We start from the raw sequence: 15753 nt of genomic DNA, 5'->3' as shown, positions 1-15753 counted from the left end.
ATGGAAACATTATACACATCTAGACATGGAGACATTATACACATCTAGACATGGAGACATTATACACATCTAGACATGGAGACATTATACACATCTAGACATGGAGACATTATACACATCTAGACATGGAGACATTATAAACATCTAGACATGGAAACATTATACACATCTAGACATGGAGGCATTATACACATCTAGACATGGAGACATTATACACATCTAGACATGGAGACATTATACACATTTAGACATGGAGACATTATACACCTAGACATGGAGACATTATACACATCTAGACATGGAGACATTATACACATCTAGACATGGAGACATTATACACATCTAGACATGGAGACATTATACACATCTAGACATGGAGACATTATACACATCTAGACATGGAGACATTATACACATCTAGACATGGAGACATTATACACATCTAGACATGGAGACATTATACACATCTAGACATGGAGACATTATACACATCTAGACATGGAGATATTATACACATCTAGACATGGAGACATTATACAACATCTAGACATGGAGACATTACACACATCTAGACATGGAGGTCTTATACACATCTAGATATGGAGACATTATATACATCTAGACATGGAGGAATTATACACATCTAGACATGGAGACATTATATACATCCAGACATAGGACAACATCTAGACATGGAACATTATACACATCTAGACATGGAGACATTATACACATCTAGACATGGAGACATTATACACATCTAGACATGGAGACATTATACACATCTAGACATGGAGACATTATACACATCATCCAGACATGGAGACATTATACACATCTAGACATGGAGACATTATACACATCTAGACATGGAGACATTATATACATCCAGACATAGGACAACATCTAGACATGGAGCGATTGAGACATTATACACATCTAGACATGGAGACATTATACACATCTAGACATGGAGGCATTATACACATCTAGACATGGAGCATTATACACATCTAGACATGGAGGCATTATACACATCTAGACATGGAGACATTATACACATCTAGACATGGAGACATTATACACATCTAGACATGGAGACATTATACACATCTAGACATGGAGACATTTTACACATTATGGACAACATCTAGACATGGAGAGACATGGAGGTCTTATACACATCTAGATATGGAGACATTATATACATCCAGACATAGGACAACATCTAGATATGGAGGAATTATACACATCTAGACATGGGATACATTATACAACATCTAGATATGGAGCATTATACACATCTAGACATGGAGACATTATACACATCTAGATATGGAGACATTATACACATCTAGACATGGAGACATTATACATCCAGATATGGAGACATTATACACATCCAGACATGGAGACATTATACACATCCAGACATGGAGGCATTATACACATCTAGACATGGAGACATTATACAACATCTAGACATGGAGCGATTGTACACATCTAGACATTATACACATCTAGACATGGAAACATTATACACATCTAGACATGGAGACATTATACACATCTAGACATGGAGACATTATACACATCTAGACATGGAGACATTATACACTTCTAGACATGGAAACATTATACACATCTAGACATGGATACATTATACACATCTAGACATGGAGACATTATACACATCTAGACATGGAGACATTATACACATCTAGACATGGAAACATTATACACATCTAGACATGGAGACATTATACACATCTAGACATGGAGACAGTATACACATCTAGACATGGAGACATTATACACATCTAGACATTATACACATCTAGACATGGAAACATTATACACATCTAGACATGGAGACATTATACACATCTAGACATGGAGACATTATAAACATCTAGACATGGAAACATTATACACATCTAGACATGGAGACATTATACACATCTAGACATGGAGACATTATACACATCTAGACATGGAGACATTATACACATCAAGACATGGAAACATTATACACATCTAGACATGGAGACATTATACACATAGACATGGTGGCATTATACACATCTAGACATGGAGACATTATACACATCTAGACATGGAGACATTATACACATCTAGACATGGAGACATTATACACATCTAGACATGGAAACATTATACACATCTAGACATGGAGACATTATACACATCTAGACATGGAGACATTATACACATCATGGAGACACATCTAGACATGGAGACATTATACACATCTAGACATGGAGACATTATACACATCTAGACATGGAAACATTATACACATCTAGACATGGAGACATTATACACATCTAGACATGGAGACAACATTATACACATCTAGACATGGAGACATTATACACATCTAGACATGGAGACATTATACACATCTAGACATGGAGACATTATACACATCTAGACATGGAGACATTATACACATCTAGACATGGAGACATTATACACATCTAGACATGGAGACATTATACACATCCAGACATGGAGACATTATACACATCTAGACATGGAGACATTATACACATCTAGACATGGAGACATTATACACATCTAGACATGGAGACATTATACACATCTAGACATGGAGACATTATATCTAGACATCTAGACATGGAGACATTATACACATCTAGACATGGAGACATTATACACATCTAGACATGGAGACATTATACACATCTAGACATGGAGACATTATACACATCTAGACATGGAGACATTATACACATCTAGACATGGAGACATTATACACATCTAGACATGGAGACATTATACACATCTAGACATGGAGACATTATATACACATCTAGACATGGAGACATTATACACATCTAGACATGGAGACATTATACACATCTAGACATGGAGACATTATACACATCTAGACATGGAGACATTATACACATCTAGACATGGAGACATTATACACATCTAGACATGGAGACATTATACACATCTAGACATGGAGACATTATACACATCTAGACATGGAGACATTATACACATCTAGACATGGAGACATTATACACATCTAGACATGGAGACATTAGACATACACATCTAGACATGGAGACATTATACACATCTAGACATGGAGACATTATACACATCTAGACATGGAGACATTATACACATCTAGACATGGAGACATTATACACATCTAGACATGGAGACATTATACACATCTAGACATGGACACATTATAGACATGGAGACATTATACACATCTAGACATGGAGACATTATACACATCTAGACATGGGACATTATACACATCTAGACATGGAGACATTATACACATCTAGACATGGAGACATTATGGAGACATTATACACATCTAGACATGGAGACATTATACACATCTAGACATGGAGACATTATACACATCTAGACATGGAGACATTATACACATCTAGACATGGAGACATTATACACATCTAGACATGGAGACATTATACACATCTAGACATGGAGACATTATACACATCTAGACATGGAGACATTATACACATCTAGACATGGAGACATTATACACATCTAGACACATTATACACATCTAGACATGGAGACATTATACACTTCTAGACATGGAAACATTATACACATCTAGACATGGATACATTATACACATCTAGACATGGAGACATTATACACATCTAGACATGGAGACATTATACACTTCTAGACATGGAAACATTATACAGATCTAGACATGGAGACATTATACGCATCTAGACATGGAGACATTATACACATCTAGACATGGAGACATTATACACATCTAGACATGGAGACATTATAAACATCTAGACATGGAAACATTATACACATCTAGACATGGAGGCATTATACACATCTAGACATGGAGACATTATACACATCTAGACATGGAGACATTATACACCTAGACATGGAGACATTATACACATCTAGACATGGAGACATTATACACATCTAGACATGGAGACATTATACACATCTAGACATGGAGACATTATACACATTTAGACATGGAGACATTATACACCTAGACATGGAGACATTATACACATCTAGACATGGAGACATTATACACATCTAGACATGGAGACATTATACACATCTAGACATGGAGACATCATACACATCAAGACATGGAGACATTATACACATCTAGACATGGAGACATTATACACATCTAGACATGGAGGCATTATACACATCTAGACATGGAGACATTATACACATCTAGACATGGAGACATTATACACATCTAGACATGGAGATATTATACACATCTAGACATGGAGACATTTTACACATCTAGACATTGGACAACATCTAGACATGGAGACATTACACACATCTAGACATGGAGGTCTTATACACATCTAGATATGGAGACATTATATACATCCAGACATAGGACAACATCTAGATATGGAGGAATTATACACATCTAGACATGGAGACATTATATACATCCAGACATAGGACAACATCTAGATATGGAGACATTATACACATCTAGACATGGAGACATTATACACATCTAGATATGGAGACATTATACACATCCAGACATGGAGACATTATACACATTTAGACATGGAGACATTATACACATCCAGATATGGAGACATTATACACATCCAGACATGGAGACATTATACACATCCAGACATGGAGGCATTATACACATCTAGACATGGAGACATTATATACATCCAGACATAGGACAACATCTAGACATGGAGCGATTGTACACATCTAGACATGGAGACGTTATACACATCTAGACATTGAGGCATTATACACATCTAGACATGGAGGCATTATACACATCTAGACATGGAGGCATTATACACATCTAGACATGGAGGCATTATACACATCTAGACATGGAGATATTATACACATCTAGACATGGAGACATTTTACACATCTAGACATTGGACAACATCTAGACATGGAGCGATTGTACACATCTAGACATGGAGACGTTATACACATCTAGACATTGAGGCATTATACACATCTAGACATGGAGGCATTATACACATCTTGACATGGAGGCATTATACACATCTAGACATGGAGACATTATACACTTCTAGACATGGAAACATTATACACATCTAGACATGGATACACTATACACATCTAGACATGGAGACATTATACACATCTAGACATGGAGACATTATACACTTCTAGACATGTAAACATTATACACATCTAGACATGGAGACATTATACGCATCTAGACATGGAGACATTATACACATCTAGACATTATACACATCTAGACATGGAAACATTATACATATCTAGACATGGAGACATTATACACATCTAGACATGGAGACATTATAAACATCTAGACATGGAAACATTATACACATCTAGACATGGAGGCATTATACACCTAGACATGGAGACATTATAAACATCTAGACATGGAGACATTATACACATCTAGACATGGAGACATTATACACATCAAGACATGGAGACATTATACACATCTAGACATGGAGACATTATACACATCTAGACATGGTGGCATTATACACATCTAGACATGGAGACATTGTACACATCTAGACATGGAGACATTATACACATCTAGACATGGAGACATTATACACATCTAGACATGGAGACATTATACACATCAAGACATGGAGACATTATAACCATCTAGACATGGAGATATTATACACATCTAGACATGGAGACATTTTACACATCTAGACATTGGACAACATTTAGACATGGAGACATTACACACATCTAGACATGGAGACATTATACACATCTAGATATGGAGACATTATATACATCCAGACATAGGACAACATCTAGATATGGAGGAATTATACACATCTAGACATGGAGACATTATATACATCCAGACATAGGACAACATCTAGATATGGAGGCATTATACACATCTAGACATGGAGACATTATACACATCTAGATATGGAGACATTATACACATCCAGACATGGAGACATTATACACATCTAGACATGGAGACATTATACACATCCAGATATGGAGACATTATACACATCCAGACATGGAGACATTATACACATCCAGACATGGAGGCATTATACACATCTAGACATGGAGACATTATATACATCCAGACATAGGACAACATCTAGACATGGAGCGATTGTACACATGTAGACATGGAGACGTTATACACATCTAGACATGGAGGCATTATACACATCTAGACATGGAGGCATTATACACATCTAGACATGGAGGCATTATACACATCTAGACATGGAGACATTATACACATTTAGACATGGAGGCATTATACACATCTAGACATGGAGACATTATACACATCTAGACATGGAGGCACTATACACATCTAGACATGGAGGAATTATACACATCTAGACATGGAGACATTATACACATCTAGACATGGAGACATTATACACATCTAGACATGGAGACATTATACACATCTAGACATGGAGACATTATATACATCTAGACATGGAGACATTATACACATCTAGACATGGAGACATTATACACATCTAGACATGGAGACATTATACACATCTAGACATGGAGACATTATACACATCTAGACATGGAGACATTATACACATCTAGACATGGAGACATTATACACATCTAGACATGGAGACGTTATACACATCTAGACATGGAGGCATTATACACATCTAGACATGGAGGCATTATACACATCTAGACATGGAGACATTATACACATCTAGACATGGAGACATTATACACATCTAGACATTGGACAACATCTAGACATGGAGACATTACACACATCTAGACATGGAGACAATATACACATCTAGATATGGAGACATTATATATATCCAGACATAGGACAACATCTAGATATGGAGGAATTATACACATCTAGACATGGAGACATTATATACATCCAGACATGGAGACATTATACACATCTAGACATGGAGACATTATACACATCTAGACATGGAGGCATTATACACATCTAGACATGGAGACATTATACACATCTAGACATGGAGACATTATACACATCTAGACATTGGACAACATCTAGACATGGAGACGTTATACACATCTAGACATGGAGACGTTATACACATCTAGACATGGAGACATTATACACATCTAGACATGGAGACATTATACACATCTAGAAATGGAGACATTATACACATCTAGACATTGGACAACATCTAGACATGGAGACATTACACACATCTAGACATGGAGACATTATACACATCTAGATATGGAGACACTATATATATCCAGACATAGGACAACATCTAGATATGGAGGAATTATACACATCTAGACATGGAGACATTATATACATCTAGACATTGGACAACATCTAGACATGGAGACATTACACACATCTAGATATGGAGACATTATAACTACATCCAGACATAGGACAACATCTAGATATTGAGGAATTATACACATCTAGACATGGAGACATTATATACATCCAGACATAGGACAACATTTAGATATGGAGGCATTATACACATCTAGACATGGAGACGTTATACACATCTAGACATGGAGACATTATACACATCTAGACATGGAGACATTATACACATCTAGAAATGGAGACATTATACACATCTAGACATTGGACAACATCTAGACATGGAGACATTACACACATCTAGACGTGGAGACATTATACACATCTAGATATGAAGACATTATCTACATCCAGACATAGGACAACATCTAGATATGGAGGAATTATACACATCTAGACATGGAGACATTATATACATCCAGACATGGAGGCATTATACACATCTAGACATGGAGACATTATACACATCTAGACATGGAGGCATTATACACATCTAGACATGGAGACATTATACACATCTAGACATGGAGACATTATACACATCTAGACGTGGAGACATTATACACATCTAGATATGGAGACATTATACACATCTAGATATGGAGACATTATACACATCTAGACATTGGACAACATCTAGACATGGGAGACATCTAGACGTGGAGACACATCTAGATATGGAGACATTATAACTACATCCAGACATAGGACAACATCTAGATATGGAGGAAGTATACACATCTAGACATGGAGACATTATATACATCCAGACATAGGACAACATTTAGATATGGAGGCATTATACACATCTAGACATTGAGACGTTATACACATCTAGATATCGAGACATTATACACATCCAGACATAGGACAACATCTAGATATGGAGGCATTGTACACATCTAGACATGGAGACATTATACACATCTATACATGGAGACATTATACACATCTAGACATGGAGACATTATACACATCTGGAAATAGAGGCATTATACACATCTAGACATGAAGAAATTATACACATCTGGAAATGGAGGCATTATACACATCTAGACATGAAGAAATTATACACATCTGGAAATGGAGGCATTATACACATCTAGACATGAAAGCATTATACACATCAAGACATGGGGACATTATGCACATCTAGACATGGGGACATTATACACATCTAGACATGGAGACATTATACACATCTAGACATGGAGACATTATACACATCTAGACATGGAGGCATTATACACATCTAGACATGGAGACATTATACACATCTAGACATGGAGACATTATACACATCTAGACATGGAGACATCATACACATCTAGACATGGAGACATTATACACATCTAGACATGGAGACATTATACACATCTAGACATGGAGACATTATACACATCTAGACATGGAGGCATTTTACACATCTAGACATGGAGACATTATACACATCTAGACATGGAGGCATTACACACATTTAGACATGGAGGCATTATACACATCTAGACATGGAGACATTATACACATTTAGACATGGAGACATTATACACCTAGACATGGAGACATTATACACATCTAGACATGGAGACCTTATACACATCTAGACATGGAGACATTATACACATTTAGACATGGAGACATTATACACATCTAGACATGGAGGCATCATACACATCTAGACATGGAGGCATTATACACATCTAGGCATGGAGACATTATACACATCTTGACATGGAGACATTATACACTTAGACATGGAGACATTATACACATCTAGACATGGAGACATTATACACATCTAGACATGGAGACATTATACACATCAAGACTTGGGGACATTATACACATCTAGACTTGGGGACATTATACACTTCTAGACATGGAGATATTATACACATTTAGACATGGAGGCATTATACACATCTAGACATGGAGACATTATACACATCTAGACATGGTGACATTATACACATCTTGACATGGAGGCATTATACACATCTAGACATGGAGACATTATACACATCTAGACATGGAGACATTATACACATCTAGACATGGAAACATTATACACATCTAGACATAGAGACCTTATACACATCTAGACATGGAGACATTATACACATCAAGACTTGGGGACATTATACACATCTAGACATGGAGACATTATACACATCTTGACATGGAGGCATTATACACATCTAGACATGGAGACATTATACACATCTAGACATGGAGACATTATACACATCTAGACATGGAAACATTATACACATCTAGACATGGAGACCTTATACACATCTAGACATGGAGACATTATACACATCAAGACTTGGGGACATTATACACATCTAGACATGGAGACATTATACACATCTAGACATGGAGACATTATACACATCAAGACTTGGGGACATTATACACATCTAGACATGGAGACATTATACACATCAAGACTTGGGGACATTATACACATCTAGACATGGAGACATTATACACATCAAGACTTGGGGACATTATACACATCTAGACATGAAGGCATTATACACATCTAGAAATTGGACAACATATAGACATGAAGGCATTATACACTTCCAGAGATGAAGACATTATATACATCTAGCAATAGAGACATTATATACATTTGGACATGAAGACATTATATATATCTAGACATGGAGGTCTTATACACATGTAGACATGGAGGCCTTATACACATGTAGACATGAAATCATCAAATCAAATCAAATGTATTTATATAGCCCTTCGTACATCAGCTGATATCTCAAAGTGCTGTACAGAAACCCAGCCTAAAACCCCAAACAGCAAGCAATGCCGGTGTAGAAGCACAGTGGCTAGGAAAAACTCCCTAGAAAGACCAAAACCTAGGAAGAAACCTAGAAACCTACGAGAGGAACCAGGCTATGAAGGGTAGCCAGTCCTCTTCTGGCTGTGCCGGGTGGAGATTATAACAGAACATGGCCAAGATGTTCAAATGTTCATGAATGACCAGCATGGTCCAATAATAATAAGGCAGAACAGTTTAAACTGGAGCAGCAGCACGGCCAGGTGGACTGGGGACAGCAAGGAGTCATCATGTCAGGTCGTCCTGAGGCATGGTCCTAGGGCTCAGGTCCTCCAAGAGAGAGAAAGAGAGAATTAGAGAGAGCTCACTTAAATTCACACAGGACACCGAATAGGACAGGAGAAGTACTCCAGATATAACAAACTGACCCTAGCACCCCGACACATAAAGTACTGCAGCATAAATACTGGAGGCTGAGACAGGAGGGGTCAGGAGACACTGTGGCCCCATCCGAGGACACCCCCGGACAGGGCCAAACAGGAAGGATGTATAATGAAGACATTATATACATATAGACATAAAGACAATATATACATCTTGACATGAAGACATTATATACATCTAGACATGAAGACATTATATACATCTAGACATAGAGACATTATATTAATCTAGAGATGAAGACATTATATACAGTGGGGCAAAAATGTATTTAGTCCAGCCACCAATTGTGCAAGTTCTCCCACTTAAAAAGATGAGGCCTGTAATATGACAGACAAAATGAGAAGAAAACAAATCCAGAAAATCACATTGGATGATTTTTTATGCATTTATTTGCAAATTATGGTGGAAAATAAGTATTTGGTCACCTACAAACAAGCAAGATTTCTGGCTCTCACAGACCTATTAACTTCTTCTTTAAGAGGCTCCTCTGTTCTTCACTCGTTACCTGTATTAATGGCACCTGTTTGAAGTTGTTATCAGTATAAAAGACACCTGTCCACAACCTCAAACAGTCACACTCCAAACTCCACTATGGCCAAGACCAAAGAGCTGTCAAAGGACACCAGAAACAAAATTGTAGACCTGCACCAGGCTGGGAAGACTGAATCTGCAATAGGTAAGCAGCTTGGTTTGAAGAAATCAACTGTGGGAGCAATTATTAGGAAATGGAAGACATACAAGACCACTGATAATCTCCCTCGATCTGGGGCTCCACGCAAGATCTCACCCCGTGGGGTCAAAATTATCACAAGAATGGTGAGCAAAAATCCCAGAATCACACAGAATCACACAGGGGGACTTGACTTGACCAGTGAATGACCTGCAGAGAGCTGGGATCAAAGTAACAAAGCCTACCATCAGTAACACACTACGCCGCCAGGGACTCAAATCCTGCAGTGCCAGACGTGTTCCCCTGCTGAAGCCAGTACATGTCCAGGCCCGTCTGAAGTTTGCTAGAGAGCATTTGGATGATCCAGAAGTAGATTGGGAGAATGTCATATGGTCAGATGAAACCAAAATATAACTTTTGATAAAAACTCAACTCGTCGTGTTTGGAGGACAAAGAATGCTGAGTTGCATCCAAAGAACACCATTCCTACTGTGAAGCATGGAGGTGGAAACATCATGCTTTGGGGCTGTTTTTCTGCAAAGGGACCAGGACGACTGATCCGTGTAAAGGAAAGAATGAATGGGGCCATGTATCGTGAGATTTTGAGTGAAAACCTCCTTCCATCAGCAAGGGCATTGAAGATGAAACGTGGCTGGGTCTTTCAGCATGACAATGATCCCAAACATACTGCCCAGGCAACGAAGGAGTAGCTTCGTAAGAAGCATTTCAAGGTCCTGGAGTGGCCTAGCCAGTCTCCAGATCTCAACCCCATAGAAAATCTTTGGAGGGAGTTGAAAGAATGTGTTGCCCAGCAACAGCCCCAAAACATCACTGCTCTCGAGGAGATCTGCATGGAGGAATGGGCCAAAATACCAGCAACAGTGCGTGACAACCTTGTGAAGACTTACAGAAAACGTTTGATCTCTGTCATTGCCAACAAAGGGTATATAACAAAGTATTGAGATAAACTTTTGTTATTGAACAAATACTTATTTTCCACAATAATTTGCAAATAAATTCATTAAAAATCCTACAATGTGATTTCTGGATTTTTTTCTCATTTTGTCTGTCATAGTTGAAGTGTACCTATGATGAAACTTACAGGCCTCTCTCATCTTTTTAAGTGGGAGAACTTGCACAATTGGTGGCTGACTAAACATTTTTTTGCCCCACTGTACATCTTGACATGAAGAGATTATTTACATCTAGAGATGAAGACATTATATACTGTACATCTAGATATGAAGACATTATATACATCTAGACATAAAGACATTATATACATCTAGACATGAAGACATTATATACATCTAGACATGAAGACATTATATACATCTAGAGATGAAGACATTATATACATCTAGAGATGAAGACATTATATACATCTAGACAGGGAGACATTATACACACCGAGACATTAAGACATTTTTACATCTTGACATGAAGACATATACATCTAGACATGAAGACATTATATACATCTAGACATGAAGACATTATATACATCTAGACATGAAGATATTATTTACATCTAGACATTATATTCATCTAGAGATTAATACATTCTATACATCTTGACATGAAGACATTATATACATCTAGACATGGAGATATTATATTAATCTAGAGATGAAGACATTATTTACATCTAGAGATGAAGACATTATATACTGTACATCTAGACATGAAGACATTATATACATCTTGTAACGGTTTTCTTTATGTGAAGGAGAGTCAGACCAAAATGTGGCGTGGCTATTGAGATTCATGTTTAATGAAACAAAGGAAACACGAATCAATACAAAAACAATAAACGTGAAAACCGAAACAGCCTCAACTGGTGCAAACTAACACAAGACAGGAACAGGAACAATCACCCACCACACACTCAAAGAATATGGCTGCCTAAATATGGTTCCCAATCAGAGACAACGATAAACACCTGCCTCTGATTGAGAACCACTTCAGACAGCCATAGACTTTGCTAGCAAACCCCACTAAGCCACAATCCCAATACCTATGAAAAAACCCCAAGACAAAACACACCACATACCAAAACCCATGTCACACCCTGACCTGACCAAATAAATAAAGAAAACACAAAATACCAAGACCAGGGCGTGACACATTTAGACATGAAGACATATACATCCAGACAAAGACATTTTTACATCTTGACATGAAGACATTATATACATCTAGACATAGATACATTATATACATCTGACATAGAGGCATTATATACATCTAGACATGAAGACATATATGCATCTTGAAATAGGTGAACATTTAGACACGAAGACTTGATATACATCTAGACATACACTACCGTTCAAAAGATTGGGGTACTTGGAAATGTCCTTGTTTTTGTCTGTTAAAATAACATCAAATTGATCAGAAATACAGTGTAGACATGGTTAATATTGTAAAGGTCTATTGTAGCTGGAAACGGCTGATTTTTAATGGAATATCTACATAGGCGCCCAGAGGCCCATTATCAGCAACCATCACGCCTGTGTTTCAATGGCACGTTGTGTTAGCTAATCCAAGTTTATCATTTTAAAAGGTTAAATGATTATTAGAAAACCCCTTAATAATCAACAAAGGTGTAACGGTTTTCTTGTGTCGAAGGAGAGGCGGACCAAAGCGCAGCGTGGTTATTTTTGATTCATGTTTAATAAAAAGATAAACACGAACAACATTCTGGTGCAAACGAACACAGAGACAGGAACAATCACCCACAAAACCCAAAACCAAACAGGCTACCTAAATATGGTTCCCAATCAGAGACAATGACTAACACCTGCCTCTGATGGAGAACCATATCAGGCCAAACACAGAAACAGACAAACTAGACACACAACATAGAATGCCCACTCAGATCACACCCTGACCAAACAAAACATAGAAACATACAAAGCAAACTATGGTCAGGGTGTGACAGAAGAACTTTCTCCTGAAACTCGTCAGTCTATTCTTGTTCTGAGAAATGAAGGCTATTTCATGAAAGAAATTGCCAAGAAACTGAAGATCTCGTACAATGCTGTGTACTACTCACTTCACAGAACAGCACAAACTGGCCCTAACCGGAATAGATAGAGGAGTGGGAGGCCCCGGTGCTCGACTGAGCAAGAGGACAAGTACATTAGTGTGTCTAGCTTGAGAAACAGACAGCTCACAAGTCTTCAACTGGCAGCTTCATTAAACAGTACCCGTAAAACAACAGTCTCAACATCATCAGTGAAGAGGCGACTCTGTCCCGTGTCTGTGTTCTTTTGCCCATCTTAATCTTTATTGGCCAGTCTGAGGTATGGCTTTTCCTTTGCAACTCAAGGCCATCATCCCGGAGTCGCCTCTTCACTGTTGACGTTGAGACTGGTGTTTTGCGGATACTATTTAATGAAGCTGCCAGTAATGATCAATTAGCCATTTAAAATGATAAACTTGAATTAGCTAACACAATGTGCCATTGGAACACAGGAGTGATGGTTGCTGATAATGGGCCTCTGTACGTCTATGTAGATATTCCATTAAAAGAATCTGCCATTTCCAGCTAAAATAGTCATTTACAAACATAACCATTTCTACACTGTGTTTCTGATCAATTTGTTGTTATTTTAACAGACAAAAAATGTGCTTTTCTTTAAAAAAAAAACAAGGAAAATTCTAAGTGAGCCTAAATTTTGAATGGTAGAGTAGGTGAACATCTAGACATGAAGACATGAAAAATATGCATACATCATACAGTAAAAAAGAACAGACATCAGGACAGAGACATCAGGGAATAGACATCAGGACATAGACATCAGGACATAGAGACATCAGGACATAGAGACATCAGGACAGAGACATCAGGACAGAGACATCAGGACATAGAGACATCAGGACAGAGACATCAGGACATAGAGACATCAGGACAGAGACATCAGGACATAGAGAGACATCAGGACAGAGACATCAGGACATCAGGACAGAGACATCAGGACAGAGACATCAGGACAGAGACATCAGGACAGAGACATCAGGACATAGAGACATCAGGACAGAGACATCAGGACATAGAGACATCAGGACATAGACACAGAGACATCAGGACAGAGACATCAGGACATAGAGACATCAGGACAGAGACATCAGGACATAGAGACATCAGGACATAGAGACATCAGGACAGAGACATCAGGACATAGAGACATCAGGACAGAGACATCAGGACAGAGACATCAGGACAGAGACATCAGGACAGAGACATCAGGACATAGAGACATCAGGACAGAGACATCAGGACATAGAGACATCAGGACAGAGACATCAGGACATAGAGACATCAGGACATAGAGACATCAGGACAGAGACATCAGGACATAGAGACATCAGGACAGAGACATCAGG

The sequence above is a fragment of the Oncorhynchus masou genome, chromosome 21, assembly GCF_036934945.1.
Source record: "Oncorhynchus masou masou isolate Uvic2021 chromosome 21, UVic_Omas_1.1, whole genome shotgun sequence".
Taxonomy (NCBI): Eukaryota; Metazoa; Chordata; class Actinopteri; order Salmoniformes; family Salmonidae; genus Oncorhynchus; species Oncorhynchus masou.
This window is presented reverse-complemented; position numbering follows the sequence as displayed.